The sequence below is a fragment of the Bos taurus genome, chromosome 15, assembly GCF_002263795.3.
Source record: "Bos taurus isolate L1 Dominette 01449 registration number 42190680 breed Hereford chromosome 15, ARS-UCD2.0, whole genome shotgun sequence".
Taxonomy (NCBI): Eukaryota; Metazoa; Chordata; class Mammalia; order Artiodactyla; family Bovidae; genus Bos; species Bos taurus.
Window position 1 is genome coordinate 13,205,691 of NC_037342.1, and position 20,493 is coordinate 13,226,183.

Sequence of the window (20,493 nt, forward strand, 5' to 3'; positions counted from 1 at the left end):
CTTGTGTATTTTTGCCACCTCTTCTTAATATCTTCTGCTTCTTTTATTTCCATATCATTTCTGTCCTTTATTGTGCCCATGAAATATTCCCTTGGTATCTCTAATTTTCTTTAAGAGATCTCTAGTCTTACTCATTCTATCCTTTGTTTCTTTGCATTGATCACATAGGAAGTATTTCTTATCTCTCCTTGCTATTCTTTGGAATTCTGCATTCAGATGGATATATCTTTCCTTTTCTTCTTTGCCTTTTGGTTCTTTTCTTTTCTCAGCTATTTGTAAGGCCTCCTTGGACAACCATTTTGCCTTTTTGTATTTTTTTTTCTTAAGGATGATTTTGATCACTGCATCTTGAACCTCTGTCCTTAGTGCTTCAAACACGCTGTCTATCAGATCTAATCCCTTGCATCTATTTGTTACTTCCACTGTATAATCAGAAGGGGTTTGATTTAGCTCATATCTGAAAGGCCTAGCAGATTCCTCTACTTTCCTCAACTTAATTTTGTCTGAATTTTACAATAAGGAGTTCGTGATCTGAGCCACAGTCTGCTTCCAGTCTTGTTTTTTATGACTGTATAGAGCTTTTCCATCTTCAGCTGCAAAGAATACAATCAGTCTGTTTTTGGTATTGGCCATCTGGTGATGTCCATGTGTAGAGTTGTCTCTCATGTTGTTGGAAGAGATTGTTTGCTATGAGCAGTGCATTCTCTTGTCAAAACTCTGTTAGCCTTTGCCCTACTTTATTTTGTAATCCAAGGCCAGACTTGCCTGTTACTCCAGATATCTCTTGACTTCCTACTTTTGCATTCCAGTTCCCTATGATGAAAGGGAGACTACTTTTTTTTTTTTTTGGTATTGGTTCTAAAACTTCTTGTAGGTCTTCATGGAAGACTTATTTATTCCGCTGCAGCTTCTTCATCATTAGTGGTTGGGCAGAGACTTGGATTAGTGTGATATTGAATGGTTTGCCTTGGACATGAACAGAGATCATTCTGTCGTTTTTGAGATTGTACCCAAGTACTGCATTTCAGACTCTTCTGTTGACTATGAGGGCTACTTTATTTCTCCTAAGGGATTCTTGTCCACAGTAGTAGCTATAATGGTCATCTAATTTAAATTCACCCATTCTGGTCCACTTTAGTTCACTGATGTCTTTGTTCACTCTTGAATCTCCTGTTTTATCACTTCCAATTTACCTTGAGTCATGGACCTAACATTGCAGGGTCCTATGCGATATTATTCTTTACAACATCAGACTTTACTTCCACCACCAGATATATGCACAACTGGGAGTTGTTTTCGCTTTGACTTGGCCTCTTCTTTCCTCCTGGAGCTATTTCTCCACTCTTCTCCAGTAGTATATTGGGGACCTACCTACCTGGTGAGTTCATCTTTCTGTGCCAATAGGACAGTTTTAGTTTAAAAATGATAATGATAATCTTGAAAATAGTTAAGAATGCCTAAATGAGTTGATTTGATGTTCGACTATAGAGCAAGATATAAGCGTATGTTTTAGGTATGGTTTAATGACACAAACTACATATACACATGCAATGATTTTACTGCTGTACTAACACTAACTTATTTATTTCTTATACTAGCAATATGAGTAAGATACTATTTTTTATCTATATTCACTTGAAGAAATTGAGGCACAGAGCAGAAAGAGAAATTTTTTTTTTCTTGATAAATTTTTTTTTCATTTTGTCTTTATTATGTTATATATTCCCAAATTATTTTTGAGTGTGGCATAACTTTATAACTAAAGAAATTTTCCAAAAATGATGGTCATTGATGCTCTGTGCAATTTTGAACAAACTTTAGTGTAAATACAAATACTGAATAGGTTTGTATATATAGTAAAATGTAAGAATTAAGCTAAAATAAATACTTTAAATTACTAAACTATGTAATCAGACATTGAAACACTTACTGGAAAACACTGAAAATTCTTGACATCACTTTTAATAAAAGAAATGAAAATGAAAATAGCAATTAAATTCTTTTACCAAAATTATTATGATTTTCTTTGCATGGAAATTCCAGAAAGGTAAGGATAAGGTGATACAAGTAATGACATGTACCTCTCAGTAATTTGAGTTAAGGTTAAAGTCTTATGTCTTATGGGGAAAAAAAATGCTTAAAGTACTATATTTTGATTCAGTTGCCCTATTTCTGTGAATCTGCATTAAAGAATTTACTCTTAACAATGAAAACATTTGCACACAAGAATGGTGGTTATTGATATTAGGACTCATCTTTAAGTAGTTTCTACATTTCGATCTGTATATAAATTGATAAATTGCATGAAGACAAACCAATTCAGCTAAAATAATATTAAATATTTTTCAAAATTCATGTTGACCACCTGGACTTCATAAAAGTAAACCTTTCAAAAAACCGTATGGGCTTTTTTTTTCTTTTTTACTATTAACATCATCAGATACTATACTATTAACTTGTTTATATTGTTCTATTAAGATGTTTATACTATTAACATCATCACCTGGGATAAAAAAAGGAACTACCTGCTCCACTATCAGGTGATGATATTGTGATGACAATAAAACATTTAACTCTTTCACTCAGAAAAAAAAAAAATGAATTTTGCCTTTAGCCAGCTCCTAATTGACTTACAGCCATTAGTAGCAGGAAGCAAATTTCTCTACCCACACAACTTGCCTGTGTATGCTGAGTCACTTCAGTCGTGTCCAACTCTGTGACTCCATGGATTGTAGCCTTCTATGCTCCTCTGTCCATGGAATTTTCCAGGCCAGAATACTGGGGTGGGTTGCCATTTCCTACTCTAGGGGATCTTCCCAACACAGGGATCAAACCCATATCTCTTATGTCTCCTTTATTGGCAGGTGGGTTCTTTACCACTAACGGACCAGGGAATCCTTACATAACTTAATTCAGTCACAGGTAGTTGATCCTTTACTATAGTGTGAGTATCTCCCCAAAATCCATATACTGAAACCCTAACTCTCAAAGGTGATGGTATTAGCAAATGGGGCCTTTGGGAAGTGCTTATGTCATGAGGGTAGAGCTACATGAGGGGCATTAGGGCTCATAAAATACATTCCACAGAGCTCTTTATCACTTTCCTCTATGTGAGGATGAAATAAAATGTCTGCAGCCCAGAAGAGGGCCTTCACTTGACCATTCTGGCACCCTACCTAGGACTTCTAGCTCCAGAACTGTGAGCAATAAGTTTTTGCTCTTTATAAGCCACCTGTCTCTGGTATTTGGTTATAGAGCTTCAAACAAATTAAATAAATGCCCCCCCCCCCCATTTTCTTAAACACATAAATCACATGTAACTGGTAGATGCATAATTGTACTATATGTACAACTTTTATAATAATCAAGAAAAATGCAAAGTAAAATTTTTCATTGAAAAAACTGAATAACCTATGAAAATATTACTCTGAGACATTCAGATTTTTTTTCTCTGAATCCCACTGGTAGAGGACAATAATTACTCTATGTCCTATTGCACAAAATCCTATAAAGATCTTCTGTATTTCCAAAAATAAGACTTCATAAGTATATTAATATTTGAATGACTAATTTAATATATTATCCCTCGGAGTAGTTCTGAAGCCAGAAATTGAAAAAAGAAAGACTGTTTCTTTTGTGTGTGTGTGATTTGGAACTCAAGGTACTTAGTAGTGAAAATTATAAAGATCACATTTCTGAGACTACCTACATCCCTATGAAAGAAAAATTTCCCACAGATCAAGCCAGCCTGAGTATATACTAGCAATTTTTACCTGGTGGGCTACAGTGTAGCTTCCTGTTGGGTTTCCCTGGTGGCTCAGAGGTTAAAGTGTCTGCCTCCAATGCAGGAGACCCAGGTTCAATTCCTGGGTTGGGAAGATCCCCTGGAGAAGGAAATGGTAACCCATTCCAGTATTCTTGCCTGGAGAATCCCCTGGACGGAGAAGCCTGGTAGGCTACAGTCCCCGGGGTCTCAAAGAGTTGGACACAACTGAGCAACTTCACTCACTCACTCAAAGTGTAGCTTGCCAGGCTCCTCTGTCCATGGAGTTTTTCAGGCAGGAACACTGGAGTGGGTAGTCATTCCCTTCTCCGGGGTATCTGCCCAATGTGGATAGAATCAGGTCTCCTGTATCTCCTGCATTGGCAGGTGGATTCATCACCACTGTACCACCCACAGGTGGTAAAAGGAAAATCAGATTGCATAATGTGTCAGACTATCAGGCTAGGATAGAGATACCAAGGGAACATTTTATGCAAAGATAGGCATAATAAAGGACAGTAACCACAGGACTGGAAAAGGTCAGTTTTCAATCCAGTCCCAAAGAAAGGAAATGCTAAAGAATGCTCAAACTACTGCACTCATTTCACATGCTAGCAAAGTAATGCTCAAAATCCTTCAAACTAGGCTTCAACAATATGTGAATGAAGAACTTCCAGATGTAAAAGCTGGATTTAGAAAAGGCAGAGGAATCAGAGATCAAATTGTCTACATTGGTTGCATCATAAGAAAATGCTAGAGAATTCTAGAAAAATATCTACTTCTGCTTCATCGACTACACTAAAGCCTTTAACTATGTCAGTCAGTTCAGTCGCTCAGTCATGTCTGACTCTTTGTGTCCCTATGCACTGCGGCACACCAGGTCACGCTGTCCATCACCAACTCCCAGAGCTTACTCAAATTTCTGTCCCATTGAGTCCATGATTCTATCCAACTATCTCATCCTCTGTCATCCACTTCTCTTCCTGCCTTCAGTCTTTCCCAGCATCAGGGTCTTTTCCAATAAGTCAGTTCTTCACATCAGGTGGCCAAAGTATTGGAGCTTCAGCATCAGTCCTTCCAATGAATATGCGGGACTGATCTCCTTTAGGATGGACTTGTTGGATCTCCTTGCAGTCCAAGGGATTCTCAAGAGTCTTCTCTAGCACCACGGTTCAAAGGCCTCAATTCTATGGCACTCAGCCTTTTTTTATTGTGAGCTCTCACATCCATACATGGCTACTGGAGAAACATAGCTTTGACAATATGGACTTTTGTAGGCAAAGTAATGTCTCTGCTTTTTACTATGCTGTCTAGGTTGGCCATAGCTTTTCTTCCAAAGAGCAAGCATGTTTTAATTTCATGGCTGCAGTCACTATCTGCAGTGATTTTGGAGCCCAAGAAAATAAAATCTGTCACTGTTTCCAATGTTTCCCCATCTATTTGTTATGAAGAGATGGGACCAGAGGCCATGATCTTAGTTTTTTGAATGTTGAGTTTTAAGTTGGCTTTTTCATCACCTCTTTCACTTTCATCAAACTGTGGGAAATTCTTCAAGAGATGGGAATACCAGAACACCTTACCCACCTCCTGTGAAACCTGTATGCAGGTCAAGAAGCAGCAGTTAGAACCAGACATGGAACAATTGACTGGTTCCAAATTGGGAAAGGAGTGTGTAAAAGCTGTCTATTGTCACTGTATATTTAAGCTTAACTTAAATAAGTTAAGCTTATTTAACTTATATTCAGAGTACATCATGTGAAATGCCGGGCTGGATGAAGCACAACCTGGAATCAAGTTTGCTTGGAGAAAAATCAACAACCTCAGATATCCAGATGATACCACTCATGGCAGAAAGCCAAGAGGAGTTAAAGAGACTTTTCATGAAGGTGACGCTTCCTTCTTGGGAGAAAAGCTATGACCAACCTAGACAGAATTTTATAAAGCAGAGACATTACTTTGCCTACAAAATTCCGTATTATCAAAGCTATGGGTTTTCCAGTAGTCGTGTATGGATGTGACAGCTCACAATAAAAAACATCTGAGTGCCATAAAATGGATGCCTTCAAACCATGGTGCTGGAGAAGACTCTTGAGAATCCCTTGAACTGAAAAGAGATCAAATCAGTCAGCCGTAAAGGAAATCAACCCTAAATTTTCATTGGAAAGACTGATGCTGAAGCTCTAATACTTTGGCCACCTGATGGGAAGTGTCAACTCATTGGAAAGACCCTGATGCTGGGAAAGATTGAAGGCAGGAAGAGAAGGGGAGAACAGAAGATGAGATGGTTGGATGGCATAACCACCTCAATGGACATGAGTTTGACCAAACTCTGGGAGATGGTGAAGGATAGGGAAAGCTTGGAGTACTGCAGTCCATGGGGTTGCAAAGAGTCGGGCATGATGAGTGACTGAACATGAGTAAATTAGGCTAGGAGGTGTTAACTGTCCATTATCTGTGTCTATCCCCCACTACTACCCTGCCAATCACCATCAATACTAGTAATACTCTTAAGAAATAATAGTAAATACTCTTCAGAAACACTATTGCTTATCATTCTCTTGTCGACTCAATAAAACAGAAAGGTAAATTAAAATTTAATTAAGCACTCTGGGTGGAAGGAGAAAATATGCTAAGTCACTTCAGTCGTTTCCGACTCTGTGCGACCCCATAGACGGCAGCCCACCAGGCTCCCCCGTCCCTGGGATTCTCCAAGCAAGAACACTGGAGTGGGCTGCCATTTCCTTCTCCAATGCATGAAAGTGAAAAGTGAAAGTGAAGTCGCTCAGTCGTGTCCGACTCTTAGCGACCCCCTGTATTGCAGCCTAACAGGCTCCTCCGTCCATGGAATTTTCCAAGCAAGAGTACTGGAGTGGGGTGCCATTGCCTTCTCCACGAAGGAGAAAGTAGGAAGGTCTTAACTTGCATATTTTCAACAAATTTTTCACAAGAAATAATTAAAAGTTTCTCTGTGGGTCACTTAAAATAGTGGTAGGGCAGAAAACAAAAAGAGAATGGATATACATTGTGATCTAAACATCTTTGTATATTTCTCTATTTATATTATGTGACATAAATAAGCTTTTGCCATATATGCATTCATAATATCAGCTAATGGCTAGCCTAATGAAACAACAGCCTGATGAATTATGAATTTATTTCCATTTTAGAAAGCTTCTCTATCTCTTAATGTTTGAGGTTTTTAAAAATTAATTACCACAATATTTGATTTACACATGGTGACTTGAGCACTTAAAACTTAGTCTTAAATTTATTTTAAAATACCAAAAATAGACTATAATATAAAATAGGTAGACAAGCTTGCACAAGAGGTGTCAGAGTAAATAATTTTTATCATTCCCCACTCTGAAGCCCTTTGAGATGAAGAAAAATAAACAAATAAAAGAAAACATAATGGAACTACAGGACACTTCCACACCTATTGCTCCAAGTCCATAAATAAATCTCACTTTCAATTCTAATACTGTGACAATAGTGTCATATTAAGTGAAAACACTGGTAAGTGGTATACATCTCTTTTTGTTGAGATGCACCTACAAAAGTACCTGGCACATAATATATGAAATCTAAATGCTTAGTAATAAATAGCACTATTTAAATGTTAAAAGCTAAAACTTAAAAAATATATAAAGATGAAAATTATAGCATTGCAATGGTACTTGTAGGTGTAATATTCATCATACCACCATTAGGATGTTCTTTATTTTTGATAGTACCAAGAATACTTTTGGGGTTCCCTGGTGGCTGAGATGGTAATGAATCTGCCTGCAATGCAGGAGATACAGGTTCCATGCCTAGGTCAGGAAGATACCCTGGAGAAGGGAATAGCAACCCACTCCAGTACTCTTGCCTGGAGATTTATGTATAAAGGAGCCTAGCGCGCTATAGTCCATGGAGTTGCAAGGAGTTGGACACAACTAACACACACACCCAAGAATATTTTTAAAGCTGTAAACATATCAGTCTCTGAAAAAAATGTGAAAGATATAAAAAAGTCTTTAAATAATATAAAATTTTATTAACACAACAATAAACCGGAATTAAATAACAAAAGTACTAATAACAACAAAATAGAAATATTTTTAAAGAAACCACTAGACCAAGGATATTCATATAACAATTACAAGAGTAACTGAAAAATAGCGATGAAAATGTTATATATCTAAACCTGTGGGGTAGCTAAACTGAGGAGTTATCCATAGATCAAGAATGTTATTGCAAAATAATAAAATCTGGATTTCCTGTATTAGTAAAAGAAAATCAATAAAATGATAGGCAAATTCTAGAATAAATTCTTTGAATAAGAAAATATATTCATAAGAAAGATATTTGGCAAAACTAATACAATTATGTAAAGTTTAAAAATAAAATAAAATTAAAGCTTGAAGAAAAAAAAAGAAAACATATTCATAAGAAAGATAAATCAGAAGACATTTTAATAAAGATAAATAGAAAATCATAAATACATAAAATTAGGACATAAAAAAGTCACAGCTACAGATGACCTTTTATTATTTTAATTGCTTATTAAATATGCTTTTTTTTTTTTATAACTAAGAGAATGTATTTTACCAGTAGCTTCCTTTGGCTACTGGAGCAATATAATGAATAGAAATAGCAGTAAAGATTATTGACACACACAGCCTCAGGATCTCTCAGCCACTTGAGATTTATGTCAAGGACACCATAAATATTAAGCAATGTCTTGATCCATGCAAAATTCAAGCAAAGGAATAATCACAAAGACTTTTTAAGTTCCACTCTGTCCCATCATCATTGTTATTCACAAGGGCTAAAATGTTGTTCCCAAAAATGTTGATAATGTTTATCATTGACGATGGGTGATAAAGTTTTTGATCTTTATTTTACTGTACTAGACAAGATTTATGATCTTAATATTAAAAACTAAAAGTTTTTTTTTTATTATTTTTACTATTATTATTGCAAACCTAAGGACATTTCTCTGAATGCAAACAAGAAACAGCAAAATAGAAAGGAGTTATTAAAGGCAGGCATTGCTCACATCTTCTTATTGTGGCTTGTATTTGCTGCTGTATGGGAACTTTTGAATTTATTGGAATTTGCAATAATGTTTACCAACATATGACATGAAAAACTTGGCCAGAATTTTTGCCAAACTCCCTTTTCAGAAGGATAGTTTCTGAATCAAAGTGACAAAAGTATTTTTCGAACTAGGAGTTCATGGGAGGGTATAAGTTAGCAATGCAATATATAATTCTAATAGTATTTGCTATTAAACAACTTTTATGTTAAAATATTAAATGCACTTGGTATCAGTAAATGAACTAATATCTATATAAAGGAAAATTACTGTGTGTGTTGCCATACAGAGCCCATTTGACCATCTTAACTTACTTAACCAGTAAGTTAATTAAATGGAAGTTTAGTCAAGCAAGTGTTAACAGTTCATTTGTGTGCGCATGTGTGTGTGCGCGCATGTGAGCGAGTATTGGAGACTGGGTTCTACTATAAAGCGAAGGGAAAAGAAACTAACAGCTGTTTAATATCCAGTAAGAACCTAACATTGTTATAGACCCTTATCACATATTTTATCTCATTTTGTCCTCATAACACAGCTGTTAGGTATTATAATTCCCACTCTATACATGATGAAACTACAGCTCAGAGAGTTCAAGTAATTTGGCCAAAGCTATAAAGCCAGCAAGGAGCAAAGTCTGAATTCTAATCTAATGTCACTTTGTTACTGATTAGCAAAGAACATTTTCTTTCCATTATACTACTACATTAATAGAGGTAACTAATTTGATTTAATTGTTCAATGACTTTAGAGACACTTCAAATCTGTTACAAATGATACAGCTACTTATAGACACACCTAAAACAAGTAGCTCAAATTAGAAGATATCCAGTTCTCTCAGCAAGATGAACTTTACTTTAAAACACTGTGAAAATTTGCTTTTCACAAAGCAAGCTAAACTAAAGAAAAATTCATTCATGTCTTCAGATTTTAAGTATGGAAACTCATTAAAAAAAAAAAGTAGACTAAAATAGTATGAACATCAATCTACCTTGACTAAAAGGTAGAATTAGAAGTTTAATTCCACTGTCCCTTTGTCTCAGGATGACAAAGAACTCAGTTCAATCTCTCAAAACAAGAGTGTTGCACTGAAGAAGCAGTGAATATTAGGTATAGGTCTATAATCTATACTTATCAAAAATCAAAATCTTCAGTTCTCTTTGCATTTGGCTAAAATCCCATGCATAATTCCAATTACCTTTACTCTAGGTGCTCGATGAACTGAGTTTAGAGTAAATGAATCTTTAGTATTTGTTTTCTGAGAGATGGCCATAACCATTATTTCATCCCTCTGATTATAACTTTAAAGATTTGACAGTCACTGTTATTTATACTTTTTATTGATTTCACAAATGTGAATTGATTTATTCTGCCAAGAAATTTAACTTGCCCAAATTGCATCTTACAACACTTAGAAGATAATATTTCACTTTTTTCATTTTGTTTAGTCTGGAAAGCAGAAGGAATGACAAATGAATAATCCTAAGTAAATAATAAACTTCAAGTACTTAAGACTGGAACTCAAAGAATCCATCAGTAATTTTCTACTATACAAAATGTACATGACTCATTTTTTGAATTTGCATAAAAGTTCAAAATGAGATATCCACTTTCATGATACAAGCCGAACTATTAAAAATGTGTTTTGTGAAATCTTATGAAAATCATAAGAAACATATCTGTTTCCATTTATGCTGTATGCTACCTACCTTTGTCCTATTTGACCTTCATCCATTGCTTTGTATTTTTTAGCTTTGGTGCTTTAAAATTAAGCCAATATAATAATAATTATATTACAAATTCAAATGTTTTTCAATATTTCCATTTCTTTTGCATGTTTCAGTTCTAATCTCCAAGCCATTTACTTAAAAATTTGACTTATCATAAATTAAGTTGCAGTTACAGTAAAAATTGTTTTTAGATAAAAGTTGAATTGAAAGAACTACAATTCTCAGACATCTCTGGACAGCAAGTAAGTTTATTCTCCTCAATAATTAACAATTTTAGAAGTGCCAAAGTTTAAAGGAGGAACCCATGTATCATTTCTTCAAACTAAGCCTCAAGTCTTCAACTTCAAGGACATGCCTATGCATAAATCAGTTTTCCTGAAGGAGTTAAAAATGATTAGATAGTATATATTTCATGTAGAATGACTGGGCAAATGAACTTTATATAATGAGTATTAAATGGTTAAATCATAAATAAGAGGAGCCAGAGGCAGAAAGTATGTGTGATTGCGAAAGAATCATAGAGTTCGATGGTTTCTATAACAAATCATAGCACAGGAACCAGTTTTCTCATCACTAGAAAGCTAGGAGTTTAGAATACCCTCCTGTCACTGTTGTATGTCTCAAAGGCAGTGGAATAATAAAAAGAGGCATAAAAGGTGTATAGAAAGTTACACATGAAAGTTTTAGATATGAAGAGTGCACAGATACATCAAAAGGAATTCAATGACTGGGATTGATATTTCCAGGCACTAAGAAGCTCAGATGGTTTAGTATGACAGTGATTAAGTTACACTGAGTTAAAACAGTCATAACTGGAACTACAGAAATAAAATCAATTCAGATTTTGTGTTTAAATCTGAACTTTGAAGAGTTTCTGAAGAAAAGAATATATAATTCTTGCCTACAAGCATTGAATAATTCAAGTAAAAGGGACTGCTCGTGAGAGCAATATTCTGCAAGAAATATTCTGGAGTCTAAACCCTCTCGGGGGCTCTACTTTGAAAATCATGTATACAATTGAAAGAGGGAGAGGAAGATATGCCTTCAAAGGGAAAGGGGTTAAATTGATAGCTTAAATGGAGCCAATGCTAGAGACATAAATCCTGAGTAAGGTGGAAGTGCATATGGAAGTGAACTGAAAGAGGTGTCATTAAAAGTGACTGAAAGCACCAAGTCATGACATAATGTGGGTGGGTTAAGCTACGAATTTCAAGACCTAAGACAGAAGTTGTGTGGCAGGGGGAGGGGGGCAGGGAGGGTGTTTCTGAGAATTTCCTTTTATAAGGACACTGTACTTGTAACCTTGCATGGCCAAGGCAAACTCTTAAAAAGTGATCAGATTGGGTCAACGAGATGGGAGGGATGGCTGGGGAGACAGACTGATTTAGAATTTTGTTCGATTAGTATAACATATGCTAAGATAGGGGTTTCCCTGATAGCTCAGTTGGTAAAGAATCCACCTGCAATGCAGGAGATTCTCATTCAGTTCCTGGGTTGGGAAGATCCCCTGGAGAAGGGATAGGCTACCCACTTCAATATTCTGGCCTGGAGAATTCCATGGACTGTATAAACCATGGTGTTGTAAAGAGTCGGATGTGACTGAGCGACTGTCACTTTCAAATTTTTAAATACTTATTAATTCAACAATATTCAGCAACTATTTTGGGGCCCCTACTATATGATTGTTGTTGTTAAGTCATGTCCGATGTTTTCCCAATCCCTTGGATTGTAACCCACTGGGCTCCTCTGTCCGTGGAATTCTCCAGGCAAGAATATTAGAGTGGGTTGTCATTTCCTTCTTGAGGGAATTTTCCTGATCCATGGATCAACGTTGTATCTCCTATTTTTTAGGCAGATTCTTTACTGGTGAGCCATCAGGGCTACTCATGGTTAGCCCCAAGCCCTATTCTAAGTCCTGCTCGTGAGAGTACTATTCTGCAAGAAATATTCTGGGACCTTAAGATGGTTTATAGTTTTGAATGAGGGAGAGGAAGATGAGTTTTCAAAGGGAAACTGTTAAAACAGTCATAACTAGACCTACAGAAATAAAGTCAATTCAGGTGTTGTGTTTAAATCTAAACTTTGAAGAGTTTCAGAAGAAAAGAATATGTAGTTCTCACCTACAAGGTTTGAATAGTTCAAGCAAAAGAGGCTGCTCATGAGAGCACTAAACAATTTTTATCTAAGAAATTGGGGGAAAAAATTTTGTTCCTGGAAAAATTAATACATGCTTCACCACTAACCTCCACACCCTCATCTAGTTTGTGAACACTTGTTTCTACCTTTTCAAGATATTCTGAAATCTCTGTGGCTGCACTGAAAATGAAAAAGGATTTGATAAGCTTGTGTTAGTTGCTCAGTCATGTTGGACTCTTTTGCGACCCCACGGACTATAGCCCACTGGGTTTCTCTGTCCATGGAATTACTCCAAGCAAGAATACTGAAGTGGGAAGCCATCCACTTCTTTTGGGGATCTTCCCAACTCAGAGATAGAACCCAGGTCTCCTGCATTGCAGGCAGATTCTTTACCAGCTGAGCCACAATGGAAGCCCTGGGCTCACATAAAGTATATCTAGTATTTTGACCTTAGATTCTAGGAATATATTTGCTTATATTAAAAACAAACCAGATTAAAAAAAATTGTGAGGGTACCAGAAAAATAAAAGATATGTTTGTAATCACTTGCTCAAAAGTGCCCACTCCAAAGTATAACTGGCTCCTGAACATTTATGTTATACATACCTTAATTAGTACTGATTGGCAATGTAAAATTAATTCTGTCATCTATCTTCATTTTTAGAAAGAGCAAAATTATTTTGTCAATGGGTTTTTTCCCATTGTATTTATTATGATTGTGAGAGTCCAAAAATAATAACAAACATCTGACAAATGGTAGATGCCCTGTAAATATTGATAAAATGAATGAAATTAATGAATGAGCCTCTGTTCAAATGCAAAATACTCATTTAAGTTTGTAACTTAGAGATTCTAACTGCTCCCCTGGAAGCACAGATCAGTAGATCCCATGTTAGAAGACTCAGCTCCCTCACTCCTAATAGGAACTGTAGTTCTAAAGAGCATCTTGACTTTCCCTCAGTTTCCTTTATCTCTCCAGAGGTTTTATTTCCAAATTCTTTACTCACACTTTGCTTTTTGTTTTACCTCCCTTATCTAATTCAATTTATCAGTTTCTTCTTTTTCTAATCATCCAGCATTATGACTCAAAATTAACCTATGCTGATGTTAAGTTGTCAATATTATGGAGAAAGCATAAAGATATAAAACCACATGGTGGCTCAGATGGTAAAGAATCCACCTGCAGTACAGGAGACCTGGGTTTGACCCCTGAATTGGAAAGATCCCCTGAGGGAGGGCATGGCAACACACTCCAGTATTCTTGCCAGTATCACTGCCATGGACAGAGGAGCCTGGCGTCTCAAAGACTAACACACACACACACACAACATACAATTTAACCACAATCAGGGAGGATTTAATCTTGACAACTCTATAGGAATTAAAATCCTTGTAGTTTTTCTAAAGAACTAACTTTATAAACTCAGTCTCTCTTTCCACAATCTGACTGCCTTATTTGGGCCATCTCTTTTATCAGGTGTGATCTCAGGGAACACAAACTAATTGCAATTTAACCAGACATAATTAAAATGGCAATTACTCCCTGCCTCCCTCCCCTTAATACAGAATGTATTTTTAATTGATTTGGGATTATAATTGTCACTTATTTTCCCTTGAGCAGATAGTATGAAGATAAGTATATATGGAAACATAGGAAAGAAGTATGTGTTTATTATTTAGACTCAACCTAAATTGTTTGCAGCAAGTTGAACTTTCTTTCCTATTTGCTTACCATGACACAGATTTACTCTACCCCTGCCAGAAAGCAACTCTGAATTATAAAATAAAGAAAGCAATTTATCTAGTGAAAAGTTAAAGTGTTAGACGCTCAGTTGTGTCTGATTCTCTGTGGCCGGCCAGGCTCCTCTGTCCATGGATTTCTCCAGGCAAGAATACTGGAGTGTGCAGCCATTCCCTTCTCCAGGGGTTGAGCCCAGATCTGCACTGCAGGCAGATTCTTCACCATCTGAGCCACCAATAAGGCTTAGACATTGGGACATCTACCTAGCTCTCAGATCACCTGCTCTGGAGGAAGACATGCCTGCAGGACACTCAAGTAAACTTTGGAGATGCCCTTATGGCAAAAATAAAACTATAGCTTCTTGAAAGCATCCAGCAGTAATTTGCCGGAAGTGTGTGAGCCACTTTGGAAGTATGTCCTCCAGCCCTACTCAACCCTTCAGATGGGCAGCAACCATAAACGCCATCTTATTATCTACAATTGTAAAAGAAACCTTGGGCCCTAACCACCAAATTAACCCACTCTCAAATTCCTGATGGACGGAAACATTTATGTGAGATACAAATGTTTTTAGTTAACCAGTTAAAGGTTGGGGTAACACAGTCATGAATATCTAGAAAAGGTTTTGTTTGAGTTAGGATAACCACTCTGCTATGCATTCTGGGATGTCCTTCTGCACTTTAGTCTTCTTCCTTAACTGTACTCATGTGGGTAATATACATGAGTATTCCTGCCAATAAGGGGACGACATTCGCTGTGTACCATTCCTCACTGTTTTGACCATTCCAAGAAAACAACTTGAGATAAATCTGCATCTCTATAATTTTTATGCTGTTATAATTTTCCCATTAATGTACTCTGAATTCCTTATTTCAAAAAACCCATAAAAGAGATGCCCAAGGAATTCTGCAATTTATAAATTATATCAGAAGCATATTCCAAAAAATTGTTGTAAAGACATGAAGAAAAGTTATGCAGAACTTCATTCCTCGGAAGAAATGCCATAGGAAATAAGAACAGCTCATTGGGTAAGAGGAAAATCCTTTCTGTTCAATCTAATAAATCCCCATATTCTTTTAGACAGGGACCTTGGGTCATCACATTTTCTTCTTCATAGAGCTCCTCTGTGCAGCCCTGAAGAGGGGAAATAAATCAGTTAACTCAATGGGAACTTAATCTCTTTCTAAGGCCAGGAAACATAGAGAGGAGATTAGGATTCATGGTAACGTCACTGAAAAGATCTAGACCATGTAAGTTTGTAATTTCCTGAGGATGTTTTCATTTATAGCTCTTGTTAGATAAAAACAGCTAAGCTACCTAATAAAAGGTGGAGTTAAAAAAAAAAAACTCCTAATTTCAAAGGTGAAATATTAGTTTCATTAAATCTTTTGCTTCAGATACTATTCAAGCAATACTTATATTAGATATTGGGCTTCCCTGATGTCTCAGATAGTAAAGAATCTGCCTGCAATGCAGGAGACCCAGGTTCAATCCCTAGGTTGGGAAGATCCCCTGGAGAACGAAATGTCTACCCACTGCAGTATTCTTGCCTGGAAAATCCCATGGACAGAGGAGCCCGAGAGCTACAGTTCATAGGGTCTCAAAGAGTCAGACATGGCAGAAGGACTAACACTTTCACTATATTTGGTAAAATAATCTCACTTGACAAATTTTCTTTGGCCACTAATTTACCACCCTTCCACCAACTTTACTAGAGGAAACCTGTTGTTACAGCTTTCCTTGTGAACTTAGGTTTAGTTTTGAGTCCACAGAAAGGAATAATAAAGAAAGTAATAGGAGAATCGGAGAAGGCAATGGCACACCACTCCAGTACTCTTGCCTGGAAAATCCCATGGACGGAGGAGCCTGGTAGGCTGCAGTCCATGGGGTCGCTAGGAGTCAGTCACTACTGAGTGACTTCACTTTCATGCATTGGAGAAGGAAATGGCAACTCACTCCAGTGTTCTTGCCTGGAGAATCCCAGGGACAGGGGAGCCTGGTGGGCTGCCGTCTATGGGGTCCCACAGAGTCGGACACAACTGAAGCAACTTAGCATAGCATTAGCAATAGGAGAATGTTGGCTTTTCAGGAGGAATATCTGCATTTATTAGTACATACCCAGGTAATGAAGGTGGCAAGCAGGTGCTAAGCTCACAGAGAAGCTCAAAGCAGTAACAGCATAAAAGAGGTGAGGAAGACCTAAAAGAGAGGGCATTTTCTCAGCCCTTTTTTTTCAGAGTTTAAACTGATGGATGGGACACTTGGTCATTTTCACAGCAGGCAGCACTTGCCAGTTATTCTCCTGTTACTGACTCCATGAATCAACTTAATGAGAGGAGGTAGAGGTTAGAATTTCATTAAATGCCACTGCACAGCACTTCTGAACATGCCCTATTAGCAATTTAAACCATGCTGAGACTCACTTCCTCTCCTTCCTTTTCCCTCCCCAAAGAGAAAAAAAAATACCACCCCCTTTTTGTCCCCATTTTAATCCTACTGCTGTTTATTCTTTTACTAATCTGCCATTTTTATATCCATAATCTTTTTATGCTTCTTTCACCCCCTATGAATCTATTATCCATAAATCAAGAGACATAAATACAAAGAATTTTGCTACTTTGCATGTGTTGAAGTTTCATTCAATAGCATTCTCATTTTGGGGAAGAAAAACCCTGCTTTTCCTTATTAGCAAACCAGCAATGTTTTAACCTACTTTCCATCACTAAACACAACTTTGCTTTTGAAAATGCTAATATTCAATGAAATTAAACCAAGGCATCCTGTCTTTTAAGATATTTTTTCCTTTCACTCATGAAATGCATAATACTAAAGCTGATTGCATGGCTGACTCCATTATTAGATAACCCCAAAATGTCAAATGGTACTGTTTAAATTAGGTGAGCAAAGCAGAATTACTAGTCCCACACAGGAAAATTGTGCACCATTATAGAATCAGTGAAAAGAAGCTTATAGGAATTTCACAGTTTGAAATTAATAATCGAGTTTTAGCTCCTGTATTTTTTTTTTTCATCTCATTTCCATTTGGGTACTGGAAGCCAATACATTCAAAAGGAACAATTAAACTCTCTTGACATCATGAACCTCCTGCAGTTGGGTCAGGACACTGTGGGCAATTAGATGGCCCAATGTAGGTCATTCAAAGCATAATCAGTTTCCTATTGTTTTCTTGCAAGAGACAGTGAGTACCCAAAGCTCATCACCATTGTTACTTGGTTGGGCTTTTGTTCATTTACTTTTGGTTCTTTTTAAATCTTACTCAGGTACATTTCCATTCTTAACTAATTTCGCATGGAAAATGAAAGTTGTTCTGTTCTTTCTATTCACTTGTGACTGGGGCAGAATTCATGTAAACTAGAATCTCTCCATTTGTGCTATACTACTATGGAGATTGTGGGAATTTTTCAAAGAAAGTAAATTGTTGCAATCAGATACTGCTCATTCAAAAAGGTAATACTTCATCAGACACATTCTATTCCAGGTAGTTCTAAAAATGCCTACACCTTAACTGGCCCAACTAATAATAGAAAGTTAATTAGAAAAGTAAGCCTTAAGAGTTCAGTGACTTTGCAGCCATGAATAAGTGCAATTTTCTACCCAAAATAGTTTCCTAAACAATAGAAACTGTTAAGCTGGAAAAGAAAACGTTGGCAAGATAAGAAACCTTAAAAACAGGACTCCAAAGTAACCATAATTTTCCAAGGAAGCTATTCTATAGTCATTTGCCTTTTGGCAATGCTCCCAAATACTGAACATCCTTTCAGAGTGCCAAAATGAAGGGGCATTGTAACGTGAATTTTGACATTTTATATTCTCTAGGTATGAAGTAACCGATTTTCTGGAGAAATTAAAAAGGGAAGGGGCCAGAGAGAGCTCTAAACCAAATATCCTTCTGTCCAGGAAGTTTCCAAATATCTCTACTCAGTGATAGTTTCTCCCTTCTCTGGGCCACTTTAGGACTTTTCTCAGACCTCTTTAAAAGTATTTGAATGCTCTAGGACTAAGAAAGTATGTCTTGGCTTTCCCTGCTAGATAGCTGCTCAACTCTTTAAATACAGAAATTGGTATTAGTCAATTTTGTATTTCTAAAGCCTGATTTAGTATCTGGCATTTATTAAATTCAATAGCAATAAATGCACATTTCTCCTAACATGAATTCATAATCTAGCAGAAATTTCCAGAACTTGCTCTAATTTTTCAAGTTCCAAGAAAACAAGTATTGATTTGTACATAATTCTAGGACATAGCTTTTTCTTTAATTATTCTCTTAAGATATTAACTTATCCAAGAATGAACTTGAATGACAATGTAATAATGTAACCAAGCTAACAAAAATTCAAGGGATCTGCTCACAATGAGGGCAAATTTCTCTTATATCTAAAGTATTCATTTTGCTGAAACTACAAATATTCATCATCTGAATATATCTCTTATCAACATTAGAAGCATATCAAATTTGATTTCCATATGATATATAAGAATAATTATGAATAGATTTCTGAGTTCTGGTTCATGATCCCAAGCTTATGACCTAGATTATAAGAGCCTAAATTAACTTACACATCCTTCTTTCTAATATATACATATATATATGTATATATATATATATAAAATGAAAGATTCAAAGTACATGGAAGTGATTTGAAAATCATAAAATACCTCACAGCTGGGCCCTCAAAACAGAATGGAAGAGCTAAAATTTAAGTCCTTGAAACTAGACATGAATGATAAAGTTTTCAAATATCAAATCCCAAGAAATAATCAGCTATAAGAGTTGATCTATCACTTCATTTCATTTCACATGTATTGCTATAGATCTTTCACTGAATATATAGCATATTGACCTGAGTTATTGCACTTGTGAGCCCTTGTTTTTCATGAAAGAAATGGCCTACTTTCCAGAAATCATTGAAACATCTCTGGGGAAATTATACAAGATCCCAGCTGTGAGGGGGAAAAAAATCTATACGTGATGTAAAGAAGAATAAATATTGTTGATGATGGGTCAGGAAAGGTTAGTAATAAGTTAGAGATCACTATCAGTATACAATAAGGAATCTATGGTATTCTTAAGTAACAAGTGAAAAAATAAATCTCACAATATTTTGTCAATCAATGGCTTCCAAATCAATAGAAGTATACCCACTTGTTCTGCTAAGTTGAAAACTGGTAGTTCGTTTTGTTTTGTTTTTTTTTAATCAAAAACTGTTGAGGTTTTTTTTTTTTTTTTTTTTTTTTAGGACTGAAACCAGAATAGAAGGTATCCAGTGTAGTATCTTAAAGTATGTTTATCCAAAACTTCTAATTTTAACAAATTAAATTCACATGTTAAACAATTTAAAAATGCAGAAAAAATTAACAGCTGTTTTTGGAGTGGTTTAGGTTTGAAAAATATCTCACCATGCATGTAGCAGTATATAAGTTCAAGTTTTACTTATTGCTTTTTGATAATTTAATATCCTAGAAATAAAATCTAGCTTTTCCTGTGGTTGGAGTAACTTGCTTGTGTTCCTACAGCAACAAGCTAAAAACATAAGGCAGAACAAGTTCAATTAATAATTCCTCTTCTCATATACCTCAGAGTGGGGGAAAAAAGGATAAGAAATTGATATGCTTTCTGATTCTAGAGATTTATGACACTAAAGATGAAAACAGTCAGTACAGATCAGTCATTTAATGCTACATTATATTAAAACTTTCTAACAGATTGTTACTCTAGATTTTTCAGGTTAGTATGAGATATTTTTCAATAAAACAGTTTTTTATTCTTATTTTATTTTGAAGTAAAGCTAGAATGCTGAATTTTTTGGATTTTTAATAATAATTCTATTAAAATTATTTATTTTCTAATACAAATATCATGCATGCTTCTAATTATGCAATGTGTTGCCTATATAAGATTGTGTGTCATCTCATCCCATGTAACTGTATATATAAAATATATATATATATATACTTTGTATAAACATATTAAGTGCATTGTATTGAATGCATTTATATATTGGGTTGCCCAAAAAGTTCCTTCAGT

At 35.8% G+C, this 20,493-nt stretch overlaps 1 non-coding gene across 1 annotated transcript; it reads left to right on the forward strand.

Annotated features, from left to right (window-relative positions):
• Positions 1-3,806: 3,806 nt before the first annotated feature.
• TRNAW-CCA (transfer RNA tryptophan (anticodon CCA)) lies at positions 3,807-3,878 on the forward strand. The gene has a single exon. It is a non-coding gene; the product is annotated as a tRNA-Trp (tRNA).
• Positions 3,879-20,493: the final 16,615 nt, after the last annotated feature.